The sequence below is a fragment of the Monodelphis domestica genome, chromosome 1 (genome assembly GCF_027887165.1).
Source record: "Monodelphis domestica isolate mMonDom1 chromosome 1, mMonDom1.pri, whole genome shotgun sequence".
Lineage (NCBI taxonomy): Eukaryota > Metazoa > Chordata > Mammalia > Didelphimorphia > Didelphidae > Monodelphis > Monodelphis domestica.
The window spans coordinates 538,406,771-538,420,972 of NC_077227.1; the positions used below are offsets into that span (position 1 = coordinate 538,406,771).

The 14,202-nt window shown below is 35.4% G+C and overlaps 1 long non-coding RNA gene across 1 annotated transcript in view; it reads right to left on the minus strand.

Annotated features, from left to right (window-relative positions):
* Nucleotides 1–13,716, minus strand: part of LOC130456514 (uncharacterized) — a 55,002-nt gene extending 41,286 nt beyond the window's left edge. The window contains exon 1 of the long non-coding RNA XR_008915500.1: nucleotides 13,266–13,716. This is a non-coding gene — a long non-coding RNA (uncharacterized LOC130456514). The remainder of the gene's footprint in view (nucleotides 1–13,265) is intronic.
* Nucleotides 13,717–14,202: the final 486 nt, after the last annotated feature.

Here is a 14,202-nt window from a genome sequence, read left to right on the forward strand (position 1 = left end):
CTGGCCTCCAAGAATCCAGAACAACAAAGGGCTCTTATGTAAGAGTCAGAAGATAGGAGTTCTGTTCCTAGTTCTGCTACTATCTGACTTTGTGACCTTGAGCAAGTTATTTCATTTCTATTGAACTGGTAGGAGGACTGGAGTTAAGCCAAATAAAATTAAAGTTTTAAAAGTGATTATGCTCCCAAGCCTTCCCTTCAACCTGTTACTATTGTTGCTTTTAGAACTAAACCAAACCAATGGACTTCTATAAAAGTGGTAGGTTGGACTAGATCTGTAAGTCCACTTCTTGCTCCAGCCTTCCATAATTTTATATAATATCTGGCACAATGTCTTACACATAGTAGATATTCAATGACATCTGGAAGCTAAAAACTCACTGAATTCTAGCTCATTTTCTAGCTATTACTTGCTGAAAACAGCAAGTAATTATGATATTATTTGATTGCAATATTCAGTGATTCTATGTTGTAATAATATATATTAATGGGAATAATTTAAACATAAAATGACACTATATAATACATCAGAATCCAGATTAAAATGAACAAAAAAGAAATCCCAAGGCAATCAGAAAACATACTTTGAATTAATGGAGAGTTGGACAGGAAGAGGAGTGACAGAATAATACTGAATGGGTTATTTCCCCTCTCTGGACTCTAGTTTGCTCATCCTGAAAATGAGGTTAGTCTTTATATCCTATAGTTATATAAAATTATTTCAATTCAGTTTTTGTTGTTCAGTCATTTCAGTCATATCCAATTCTTTGTAACCACCCCTTTTGGGGTTTCCTTGGCAAAGATAGTGCAGTGGTTTGCTATTTCCTTCTCCAGATCATTTTACAGATGAGGAAACTGAAGCAAACAGGGTTAAGTGACTTGTCCAAGGTCACATAGCTAGTAAGCGGCTGAGGTTGGATTTGAACTCAGGAAGATAAATGGCACAGTGGGTAGTTCAGATCCAGCCTCAGACACTTGCTGGCTGTGTGTTCCTGGGCAAATTACTTCACTTGGTAAAATGGACTGGAGAGGAAAATAAGAAACTACTCCAATATCTTTGCCAAGAAATCCCCCAAAGGGGTCATGAAGAGTCAGACACAACTGAAACAAATGAGCAACAACAATGGTCTTGGATCAGAATATACTGATGACATCTGTCCCATTCTATAGGCATCCATCTCAGCTGTCCTCAATTCAATTTAATAAACATATTTTAAGTTTCTATATGTTAGGTGCTATGGTTGCAAAAGAGAAAAACAAAACAATCCCTTTCCTCAAAGAGTTTTTCCTACTGTAGGGACCCAAGCCTACACAGATAAGTAAAATACAAGGTAATTTAAGAAAAGAAAGAACATTAACACCTGGATGACTCAAGACACACTTCAAGGAGGTTATTGAACTTGAGCTGAGTCTCAAAGGAAGATAAGGATTTTGAGAGGAGAAGCAGAAGTGCATTCTAGCTAGGAGGGAGGGCTTGTACAAATGGAGAGTGAGAAATGAATGTCTAACTCTGGGAACAGCTTGTAGTTCATTTTGGCTGGAACACGGAGTGCATGAAGGGGAAGAAAGTGAAATAAGTCTGGAAAGGTAGGTGGAAGGCTTTAAATGCCAGTTGAAGATTTTGTGTTTTATCCAAGAGCAAAAACAAAGTCACTTAAGATTTTTTGATCAGGAGAGTGATATGGTCAATCTTGAGAAAATTATTTTGGTAGTTCTGTTGAGGATGGCTTGGAAAAGAGAAAAAACTAAAGAGGGACTCAATGGCTGTTTTTTTTTTTTCAAGAGTTCAAGGGGTAAGTGAAGGTTTATGGTAATAACCAAGTGGATGGACTGAAATAGAGGTGAAGGCTAGAGATGTTGAGGCATCAACAGTAGGCAATTGTTTATTTTTTAGAGCTGGAGAGAGGGAATAATTAAGGATAATTTTGTGATTACAAGTCTGAGTGCTTTTGAAGGTGGCAGTGGCCTTAACAGAAATAGGGAGATTTTGAGAAGGGAAGTAATTAAGGGCAATGACAATAAGTTCCACCTGGAGTGTGTTGATTTTAAGATGCTGATGTGACATTGAGGCAGGACTGGCTAGTAAAGATTTGACAAGGTGAGACTAACATTTTGGAGAAAGTTTGGAACTAGCAAAGTACCTTAAGGATGGGCATAAGTATGGGGCATAAAATAATTTTTTTAAATTAATTAATTTATTTGTTACATTAAAATTCCCAGATTTCTCCTACCCTCTCTTCCCTCTCCACATAAGAGAAGGAATCATTTAACAAAAAAGATATATAGCCAGCCACAAAGGGAGCAAGACAGATAGATAAATTCATGTAAACTTATATCTTGCCTCTTTCTATTTATCAGTTCTTTCTTTGGAGGTGAACATACCCAAGGCATTCTTCAAACAATATTTCTGTTGCTATATAGAATATTCTTTTGATTCTACTCATTTCACTCTTCATAATTTCATGTAAGTCTTTCCATGCTTTTCTAAAATTAACCTGCTTTTCATTTCTGATTGAGCAGTTAAATCAAATGCCAGAACTGGTTCAACCATTCTCCAAATGATGGGCATCCCCTATTTTCCAGTTTCCTCTTCCAAAAAAACCCATCTATTCATATCTTTTGACCATTTATCAATTAGGGAATGGCTCATATTCTTATATATTTTATAAATTCTCTACATATTTTAAATATGAAACCTCTATCCAAGAAACTGTCTTAAAAATTGCCCCCCCCAATTTTGTTTTCCTTCTAATCTGACTCTATTAACTTTATTTGAACAAAACCTTTTCAATTTAATGTATTCAAAATTATCCATTTTACAGTTCATAGTGCTTTTATCTCTTGTTTATAAATTCTACTATCCATAAATCTGATAGGTAATATGTTCCTTATTCTTCTAATTTGTGTATAACTCCTTTTATGCCTAGGTAATGCACCTATTTTGATCTTATCTTGGTAAATGGTATAAGACAATGGTTTAGATCTAGTTTTCACCAGTCTGTCTTCTACTTTTCCCAATAATTTTTATCAGATAGTTAATTTTATCCCCAAAGCTTGGCTCTTTACATTTGTGAAAAACAAGGGTAGTATAATTTTTTTACTGTTTGTTATATGTTATTTTCCACTTATTTACTTGCCTATTTCTGAGCCAGTACTAGTTTTGATAATTAACTGCTTCATAATGCAGTTTAAAACCTGATACTGCTAGACCTCCTTTCTTTATATTTTTTCATTAATATCTTTAATATTCTTGACCTTTTATTCTTCTAAATGAATTTATTATTTTTTCTAGTTCAATAAAATACTTTTTGGGCAATTTAATTGGGATGGCATTGAATAAATAGATTAATTTAGTTAGAATTGTCATTTTAATTATATTGGATCTGCCTAGTAATGAACAATTAATATTCCTCCAATTATTTAAATATTATTTTATTTCTATAAAAAGTGCTTTATAATTATGTTCATGTAGTTCCTGGGTTTTGGCAGTTATGTTACTAGGTATTTTATTCTTTATAGTTATTTTAAATAGGTTATCTCCTACTATCTCTTCTTGTAGGATATTTTGTTGGTGATATGTAGAAATACTGATGATTTATGTGAGTTTATTTTATATTCAGCGATTTTCCTAAAATATTGATCATTTCAACTAATTTCTAGTTAAATCTCTAGGATTTTCCATATATACTGTCATATTACCATCAAAAAGAGATAGTTTTGTTACCTCTTTGTCCATTCTGGTTTCTTTAATTCCTTTTTCTTCCCTTATTTCTAATACAATATTAACTAATATTGGTAATAATGGGCATCCTTGTTTCACTCCTCGTCTCCTAGGGAAGGCATCTAATTTATCCCCATTACTGAAAATATTTGCAGATAATTCTTATTCCAAGGAAAAATCCATTTACACTTATAAAAAAGAATTCTTTAATTTCTTTAATTTAACAGGGGATCTGGAGGTCCTCTTACCATAGAGATTTGTAAGGATTAACCAGCCCACAATAACAGGAAGTCGGAACTGGGGAGCCCCCTGCTGAGCCAGCATCAGTTGTCAGCTGGCAGTTGCTGACAATTGGTCAGGAGAATTGCTGACAGTTAGGGCTGGCAATTGCAGGGAAGGTGACTGCTGGTCATGAGTTGGGTTGGTGGTTGGTGTTTAGTTGCTGGAATATAAAGGCGGGCCTGAGGTTACTGAAAGGGTTTTGGGCTTTAGTCTTTAAAGGACTTTTTGCCTCTGGGATCTCAAGAGAGCAGGAGGTTTGTCTCATAGGCAAGGATCTGCTATTATTTGGCTACTGACAGTTGGGCTGCTATAGAAAACTGATTGAAGGAGTGAGTGAGGGGTAGCTATCCCTTATTTTAGGGAGTTAAGTAGTTAGTGAAAAATTTATAGATAGAGTAGGTTAGATTAGGCTTGAGTTGTATCAGGCAGAGGAAATTGTCCTCAGAAGACAGAGGTAGTATTAGGAATTTTACATATATTTATGGGGTATAAAATTAGTAATTTTGCTTTCCTCATTTCTTTTTTTTAATTGTATTTAGTCAATTTAGAACATTATTCCTTGGTTACAAGAATCATATTCTTTCCCTCCCTCTCCTCCCCTGACCCTTTCCTTAGCCAACATGCAATTCCACTGGGTTTTACATGTGTCCTTGATCAGAACCTATTTAATGTTGTTGATGTTTGCACTAGAATGATCATTTAGAGTATATATCCCCAGTCATATCCCCTCAACCCATGAAATCAAGCAGTTGTTTTACTTCTGTGTTTCTACGCCCACAGTTTTTCCTCTAAATGTGGATAGTGTTCTTTCTCGTAAATCCCTCTGAGTTGTTCAGGATCACTGCATTGCCACTAATGTCCATTACATTTGATTGTACCACAGTGTATCAGTCTCTATGTACAATGTTTTCCTGGTTCTTCTCCTTTCACTGTGACAGAGGCTATAAATGTTATGAATTATTATATTGGAATTAGCATTATATAAAGCATAGGATAGTTCAATTTTACTTAATATTTAAATTTTATATTGATTGCAATAGGAATGACTTTTCTATTAAGAAATTATTATATATGAAAAAATTTTGTTGGAACATAATCCTAACCCTCTTCACACAACTCAGTCTTAGCATAAGATAGGAACTTAGATTAGCAAATAGACAGATTAGGATAAGATTTATTATTTTTTTGGGGGGAGGTTAGATGGGAACAATAAGTAACATAGATAGATTAGAATAACATAGAAGGTAAGTAACTGGTGTGGGCCAGGGTAGCAGCACGTGGACAACAGGAAATGGAGGATTTGTGACAGAGGCTGGCACTAGAGAAAAAGTGCCAAGCTGAAGAGTATGTGAAATTGATCACCTCAACAGGGGAGGGGCCCCAGGTGTGGAATCCAGAGGAGGAGGAGATTCTGGCTTGGAGAACAGCGAGGGTCTCTCGGTCTTGAGAAACCAAAGAGAGAAGTTGAGAAAAAAGACTTTATCCTGAGAGTTACCCATTTTTCCTGCTGGTGATTGGAAATCTTTCCCCCCAACACTTCCCAATTGAAGGGAATTCTGAAAAGAAACCTGAGCAGACTTTACCTCAGCTCCTATTGCCCAGGTGTGAGTCAACCTGACTTTCTCTCAGGGGGTTCAGAGAGCCAATGCCTGAGTTCCCCCCAAACTCGAGGAGGGAAGGGAAAGGGTTTAGATAGAGACAGGGACCCCCTTTTCCTACATTCCTTTTACCATTCTTCACTGCCCATTGTTCCTTTTGTATTATCTGATTGAGTAACATTAAAAGTTATTTGTTCTGGGTGAATGACTTGAACATAAAGAAGGAAACTATAAGTAAATTAGGTGAACATAGAATAGTATACATGTCAGACCTTTGGGAAGGGAAAGATTTTAAAACCAAGCAAGACTTAGAGTCACAAAATGTAAAATAAATAATTTTGACTACATCAAATTAAAAAGGTTTTGTACAAACAAAACCAATGTAACTAAAATCAGAAGGGTAGCAACAAATTGGGAAACAATCTTCATAAAAACCTCTGACAAAGGTTTAATTACTCAAATTTACAAAGAGCTAAATCAATTGTACAAAAAATCAAGCCATTCTCCAATTGATAAATGGGCAAGGGACATGAATAGGCAGTTCTCAGCCAAAGAAATCAAAACTATTAATAAGCACATGAAAAAGTGCTCTACATCTCTTATAATCAGAGAGATGCAAATCAAAACTCTGAGGTATCACCTCACACCTAGCAGATTGGCTAACATGACAGCAAAGGAAAGTATTGAATACTGGAGGGGATGTGGCAAAGTAGGGACATTAATTCATTGCTGGTAGAGTTGTGAATTGATCCAACGATTCTGGAGGGCAATTTGGGACTATGCCCAAAGGGTGATAAAAGACTGTCTGCCCTTTGATCCAGCCATAGCACTGCTGGGTTTGTACCCCAAAGAGATAGTAAGGAAAAAGACTTGTACAAGAATATTCATAGCTGCACTCTTTGTGGTGGACAAAATTGGAAAATGAGGGGATGCCCTTCAATTGGGGAATGGCTGAACAAATTGTGGTATCTGTTGGTGATGGAATACTATTGTGCTGAAAGGAATAATAAAGTGAAGGAATTCCATGGAGACTGGAACAACCTCCAGGAAGTGATGCAGAGCGAAAGGAGCAGAACCAGGAAAACATTGTACACAGAGATTGATACATTGTGGTACAATTGAAGGTAATGGACTTCTCCATTAGTGGCAATGCAAAGCCCCTGAACAATCTGCAGAGATCTAAAAAACACTATCCACAAGCAGAAGATAAACTGTGGGAGTAAAAACACTGATGAAAAGCGCTTGACTACAGGGGTTGAGGGGATATGACTGAGGAGAGACTCTGAATGAACACTCTAATGCAAATACCAACAACATGGAAATGGGTTTGAATCAAGAACACATGTGATACCCAGTGGAATCACACATGGGCTATGGGAGAGGTGGTGGGAGGGTGGGGAGGGAAGAAAAGAAAATGATCTTTGTTTCCAATGAATAATGTTTGGAAATGACCAAATAAAAATTTAAAAAATAAAAAAATAAAAGTTATCTGTTCCCCAAGCTGAGTGTGAGTGAATGGATCAAGGGGAGACCTTTTGGTCTTGAGTAGTGGACAGGGTAAAAGAGGGACAAGATCAAATTGGGGAGAGCAGATTTAGCGAAGGAGGGAAGGCAGAAGGGGGAAAATCTTCAAACCCCCTCTCCTCTCTCTGAGCCAACCCATTACATCTGCTGTCTCCCTTGAACCCTGCTTTGAGAAGGGGGTTCTCCTCTCTTTCCCCCTCTCCATATCGAAAGTCCAAGCTTCCCTCAGGGTATAAAATTTCCATTTTTTATTTTTTTTAAGACATCACTCTGTATCAATTCCTGGAGGTCATTCCAGTTCACATGGAATTCCACCAGTTCATTATTCCTTTGAGCACAATAGTATTCCATCACCAACATATACCACAATTTCTTCCACCATTCCCCAATTGAAGGCATCCCCTCATTTTCCAATTTTTTGCAACCACAAAGAGTGCGGCTATGAATAGTCTTGTACAGGTCTTTTTCCTTGTTATCTCTTTGGGGCATAAACCAAGCAGTGCTATGGCTGGATCAAAGGGCACACAGTCCTTTAGAGTCCTTTGGGTATAGTTCCAAATTGCCCTCCAGAATGGTTGGATCAATTCACAACTCCACCAGCAATGCATTAATATCCCAACTTTGCTACATCCCCTACAGCATTCATTACTTTCCTTTGCTGTCATGTTAGCCAATCTGCTAGGTGTGAGGTGATACCTCAGAGTTATTTTGATTTGCATCTCTCTGATTATAAGAGATTTAGAACAATTTTCATATGCTTACTAATAGTTTTGATTTCTTTATCTGAAAATTGCCTATTCATGTCCCTTGCTCATTTATCCATTGGAGAATGGATTGATTTTTTGTGCAATTGATTCAGCTCTTTATAAATTTGAGTAATTAGACCTTTGTCAGAGGTTTTTGATAAGATTTTTTTCCCCCAGTTTGTCGCTTCCCTTCTAATTTTGGTTGCACTGGTTTTGTTTGTACAAAAACTTTTTAATTTGATGTAATCAAAACTATTTATTTTACATTTTGTGATTTTTTCTAACTCTTGCTTGGTCTTAAAACCTTTCCTTTCCCAGAGATCTGACATGAATACTATTCTATGTTCACCTAATTTACTTATAGTTTCCTTCTTTATATTCAGGTCATTCACCCATTCTGAGTTAATCTTAGTGTAGGGTATGAAATGTTGTTCCAAACCTAATGTCTCCCATACTGTCTTCCAATTTTCCTAGAAGTTTTTATCAAAAAGTGGATTTTGGTCCTAAAAACTGGGATCTTTGGGCTTATCATAGACTGTCTTGCTGAGGTCATTTAGCCCAAGTTTATTCCACTGATCCTCCTTTCTGTCTCTTAGCCAGTATCAAATTGTTTTGATGACCACTGCTTTATAGTATATTTGAGATCTCGGACTGCAAGGCCACCATCCTTTACATTTTCTTTTATTATTTCCCTGGATATCCTTGATCTTTTGTTCTTCCAAGTGAACTTTATTATGTTTTTTTCTAATTCAGTAAAAAAGTTTTTTGATAGTTCTGTGGGTATGGCACTAAATAAGTAAATTAATTTGCGTAGGATTGTCATTTTTATTATGTCAGCTCATCCTACCCATGAGCAATCAATGTCTTTCCAATTGTTTAGATCTAGTTTTAATTGTGTGGAGAGTGTTTTATAGTTGTGTTCAGATAGTTCCTGTGTTTGTCTCAGCAGATAGATTCCTAAGTATTTTATATTGTCTAGGGTGATTTTAAATGGAATTTCTCTTTCTAATTCTTGCTGTTGAGATGTGTTGGAGATACATAGAAATGCTGATGACTTATGTGGGTTTATTTTGTATCCTGCAACTTTGCTAAAGTTGTTGATTATTGTTACTAGCTTTTTAGTTGATTCTCTAGGATTTTTAAAGTAGAGCATCATATCATCTGCAAAGAGTGATAGCTTGGTCTCCTCATTACCTATTTTAATGCCTTCAATTTCTTTTTCTTCTCTAATTGCTATTGCTAGTGTTTCTAGTACAATGTTAAGTAATAGAGGCAATAATGGGTATCCTTGTTTCATTCCTAATCTTATTGGGAAGGCTTCTAGTTTATCGCCATTACAGATGATGTTTGCTGATGGTTTTAGATATATGCCATTTGTTATTTTTAGGAAAGGCCCTTCTATTCCTGGTTTTTCTAGTGTTTTCAGTAGGAATGAGTGTTGTATTTTGTTAAAGGCTTTTTCTGCATCTATTGAAATAATCATGTATTTTTGTCAGTTTGCTTGTTAATATGGTCAATTATGTGGATGGTTTTCCTAATATTGAACCATCCTTGCATTCCTGGTATGAATACTACCTGGTCATAATGAATAACCCTTGTGATCACTTGCTGAAGTCTTTTTGCTAGTATCCTATTTAAGATTTTTGCATCTATGTTCATTAAGGAGATTGGTCTGTAGTTTTTTTTCTCTCTCTTTTTGACCTGCATGGCTTTGGAATCAGTACCATATTTGTGTCATAAAAGGAATTTGATAGAATTCCTTCTTTGCTTATTCTATCAAATAGTTTCTATAATATTGGGATTGGTTGTTCTTTGAATGTTTGATAGAATTAATTTCTGAATCTACCTGGTCCTGGGGATTTTTTCTTAGGCAGTTCTTTGATGGCTTGTTCAATTTCTTTTTCTGATATGGAGTTTTTAGGTATTTTATTTCTTCTTTTTTTAATCTAGGCAATTTATATTTTTGTAGATATTCATCCATATAATTTGGTCATAATAATTTTTAATGATTGCTTTAATTTCCTCTTCATTAGAGGTGAGGTCTCCTTTATCATCTTGGATACTGTCAATTTTGTTTTCTTCTTTCCTTTTTTAAATTAGATTGATCAGTACTTTGTCTATTTTATTTGTTTTTTCAATGTACTAGCTTCTAGTTTTATTTATTAAAACAATAGTTTTTTGACTCTCAATTTTATTAATTTCTCCTTTGATTTTTTAGGATCTCTAATTTAGTTTTCATCTGAGAACTTTTAATTTGTTCACTTTCTAGTTTTTTTATTTTGTATGCCCCATTAATTGACCTCTGCCCTCCCTAATGTGTTAATATATGAACTCAAAGATATAAATTTCCTCCTGAGTATTTCTTTGACTGCATCCCATAAATTTTGAAAGGATGTCTCATTATTGTCATTTTCTTCAATGAAATTATTGTTTCTATGATTTGCTCTTTAACTAACTGATTTTGGAGAATTGTATTATTTAATTTCCAATTAATTTTTATTTGCCTCTCCATGTTGTAAAAATTAATTTAGTTTCTCTACTAAAAGTATTATATTTTATAAGGTTTATTAAGGATTATTAGAATTAAGAATACAAAGTAGAAAACCACGTGCCCATGACTGTTTACCCAATTCAGAATCCCTGCGCTTAGCATACTCACTACATCTTGCAATCTCCAAGTACAGGAGGCCGAAGTAGGCATTGCAGCCAGTTTAAATACAAATTGTGTTCTAGCCCAGGTGGGGACTCAGGTGAGATTATAGGGAATTCTGGGAAGTAACAAGGACTTCTGGGGATTGAAGTCCATGGTTCAAATCTCTATTTTATAATGTACCCTTATTAATTATTATTTTCATTGCGTCGTGATCTGATAAGATTGCATTTATTATTTCTGCTCTTTTGCACTTGCTAGCAATATTTTAATGCCCTAATACATGGTCAATCTTTATGAATGTACCATGTGCTGCTGAAAACAAGGTGTATTCCTTTTTGTCCCTATTTAGTTTTCTCCACATAACTACTAACTCTAATTTTTCTAAGATTTTTTTCCCCTTCTCTTACCTCTTTCTTTTTTTTTTTTGGTTTGATTTATCTAGTTCAGATAGAGGATGGTTCAGGTCTCCCACTAGTATATTCTTTCTATCTATTTCATATTTGTGCTCCACTAGTTTCTCCTTTAGAAATTTAGATGCTATGCCATTTGGTGCATAAAGTTTGAGTACTGATATTACCTCATTGTCTATACTGCCTTTTATCAGGATGTAATTTCCTTCCCTATCTGTTTTGACTAAATCTGTTTTTACTTTGGCTTTGTTAGATATCATGATTGCAACACCTGCCTTCTTTTTCTCAGTTGATGCCCAATGGATTTGGCTCCATTCATTTACCTTTACCCTATGTATGTCTACCTTCCTTATGTGTTTTTCTTGTAGACAGCATATGGTAGGATTTTGGTTTCTAATCCATTCTGTTATTTGCTTGCATTTTATGGGTGAGTTCATTCCATTCACATTCAGAGTTATGATTACCAGCTGTTTATTTCCCAGCTTTTTGATTTCCACTCCTAGTTCTGCCCTTTCTTCTTTCACTATTTCCTTCTACACCTGTGTTTTGTTTTTAATCAGCCTCCCTAATTCCCACCCTTATTTTACTTCCCTTTCTCCCTCCTTCTCATTCTCCCTTTTTTTCTTTACAGTCTTTTTAAACTACCCCCACCCACCCTCTCCCTCCCTTGTATTGTTTCCCTCCCCACCAGTCTATTTTTTACTCTTATACTTCTCTGTAGGGCGCAAATTAATTCTCTGCCCCAATGGATTTGACTGTTCTTTCCTCTTTGAGTCAATTTTAATGCACGTAAGAATTGAGTATTTCCTATCTCCAACCTCTTTACCCTTCCAGTGTATTAATGTTCTCTCCCACTCCCACCATGTACTTCTTTGTGACTTATAAATTTACCCCATTTTGTTTCTTTTCTCATTTATCTAAGTATTAACTTCTTTTTTTAACTCGTTATATATACATATAGATATACATATATATTTATGCATACATATATATACATATATATACATATATATATACATATTTATGTCTTGGTATTTCATCCTATATAGTTTGTTACTGTTCCCTCTAAGTATAATTCTTCTAGCTACCCAGGTGATAATAACAATTTTTAAGAGTTACCAATATCCTCTCTTCTTGTAGGAATACATATCATTTTAACTTATTGGGTCCCTTAAAAAAAGTTTGTTTTTTTTTGTTTTGTTTTTTATTCCCCCCCCCCTCTTTTTTAATTACCTTTTGATGATTCTCTTGAGTTCTGTGTTTGGGCATCAAATTTTCTATTTAGGTTTGGTCTTTTCTTTATGAATGTTTGGAAGTCTATTTTATTAAATGACCATACTTTCCTCTGTAAAAATATAGTCAGTTTTGCTGGGTAGTTGATTCTTGGTTGTAGACCTAGTTCCCTTGCTTTCTGGAATATCATATTCCATGCCTTTTGGTCCTTCAGTGTAGATGCAGCCAGATCCTGTGTTATCCTCACTGTAGTTTCATGGCATCTGAATGACTTCTTAGCAGCTTGTAATATTTTTAACTTGGTCTGGTAGCTCTTGAATTTGGCTATAACATTTCTGAGTGTTGTCAGTTGGGGATTAAGTATAGATGGTGATCTGTGGATTCTTTCAATATCCACTTTTCTCTTTTGCTCTAGAATGTTGAGTCAGTTTTCTTGGCTAATTTCCTTTAGGAATTTCCTTCCAGGCTTTTTCTTTTGTCATGGTCTTCTGGTAGACCAATGATTCTTAAGTTGTCTCTCCTGGAACGATTTCTTCAATCTGTTTTGTGAATTAGGTGTTTCATATTTTCCTTAACTTTTTCATTCTTTTGATTTTGTTTTATAGTTTCCTTCTGCCTTGTGAAGTCACTTGCTTCTAATTGTTGTATTCTAGTTTTTAAAGACTGAATTTCATCCCTGGATTTTTGGTCATCCTTCTCCTTCTGGTCTGATTTTCTTTGGAGGTCATCTTTCATCTCCTTTGCCTCACTTTCAAGCTAATTAATTTTGGCTTTCTAGACACTGTTTTCTCATTTTACTTCAAGTGCCTCTAATTCCAGATGGCTTATCTGTTACAGATAAAGGAGTGGTTGCCTTAAACTGTGACTGAGAAAATATGGTTTCAAGACAGTGTCTTGAGTTAAATCAAAATAAAGTGATCCCCATGGGGAAAATTCCCAAATATGAAATACCCAAGTCAGCTGGTTTTTTATGGAGGTTTTAATTAATACAAATTAAGGAATTAATGAAAGGAGAGTAAGAGGAAATAATGAGAAAAGGGCTATACCAGCCTAGGCTTAAGCCTTAAGAGAGAGATCAGTCAGTCTTTTATCAACTCACCACAAGGTCCTTCCAAGCAAAACTCTAGTGTTCAGAGATACCCTCCAGTATAGCTCAGGAAGCTCCATTTCAGCTTCCAAGGCTGAATTCCCTTTCAGCCACCAAGACAGAGACCAGCCTTCTATTCAGCTCCATAGCTGAATTACCTCAGAGGCCTTTATGACCTCCTTTTAAAGAGAATTTTCTCCTATGTCACCTCCCCTAAGTTTTCACATCTATCAATCACAGTAGACATTTTCATAGGACTGACCATTCTTAATTCACACCTGAGTAGACTAAACTTTTGAGTAATTCACACCTGAGTAGACTAAAACCTCAAACCTCTTGCTAAGCTTGCTTGAACTTATAGTGATTAATTTGACTTTCATAGGTACTTAGCACCTTTTTGTATTAGATCTAAAAATAGACCCAGCTTAGGGTTTTAGCTTTACTTTAAGTATGGGTTAAGTACTTTTCATTGTTCAGTAAGGAGTTTTACTTTATCTTACCCTAAAGTATGCCTAAGTATGGGTGGAGTAATGTAAAGTTCTCACATACATTCCTGACTAAGTACCTCCATTGTTTAAAATGGGGAATAGCCTTAACCAAATGTTCCAAGGTAGAGTCTGAGAAGTTTTAAGATTCACAATCTGAGAAATTTTAAGATTCACATATCTTGCTTTTTAAGCTCTTTCCCCAGTTGTCTTCAGCTTCTCTTAATTGTGTTTAAATTGTATTTTGGATTCTTCCAAAGCCTGTGTCCAATTCACTGGAATTCCTGTGCTTTTGCTTTGTGTTCTTGATCCTCCTCTGTTACATTTGCTCTTTGTTCATTGTCTGGATAGAAGCTGTCAATTGTAATTTCTTTTTTCTTTTTCTCTTGTTTGCTCATATTTTCCTCCTTCTTTCCCTCCTGTAGTTGCCTGTAGTCTTGTTCCTCTCATTATTGCTGGATCTG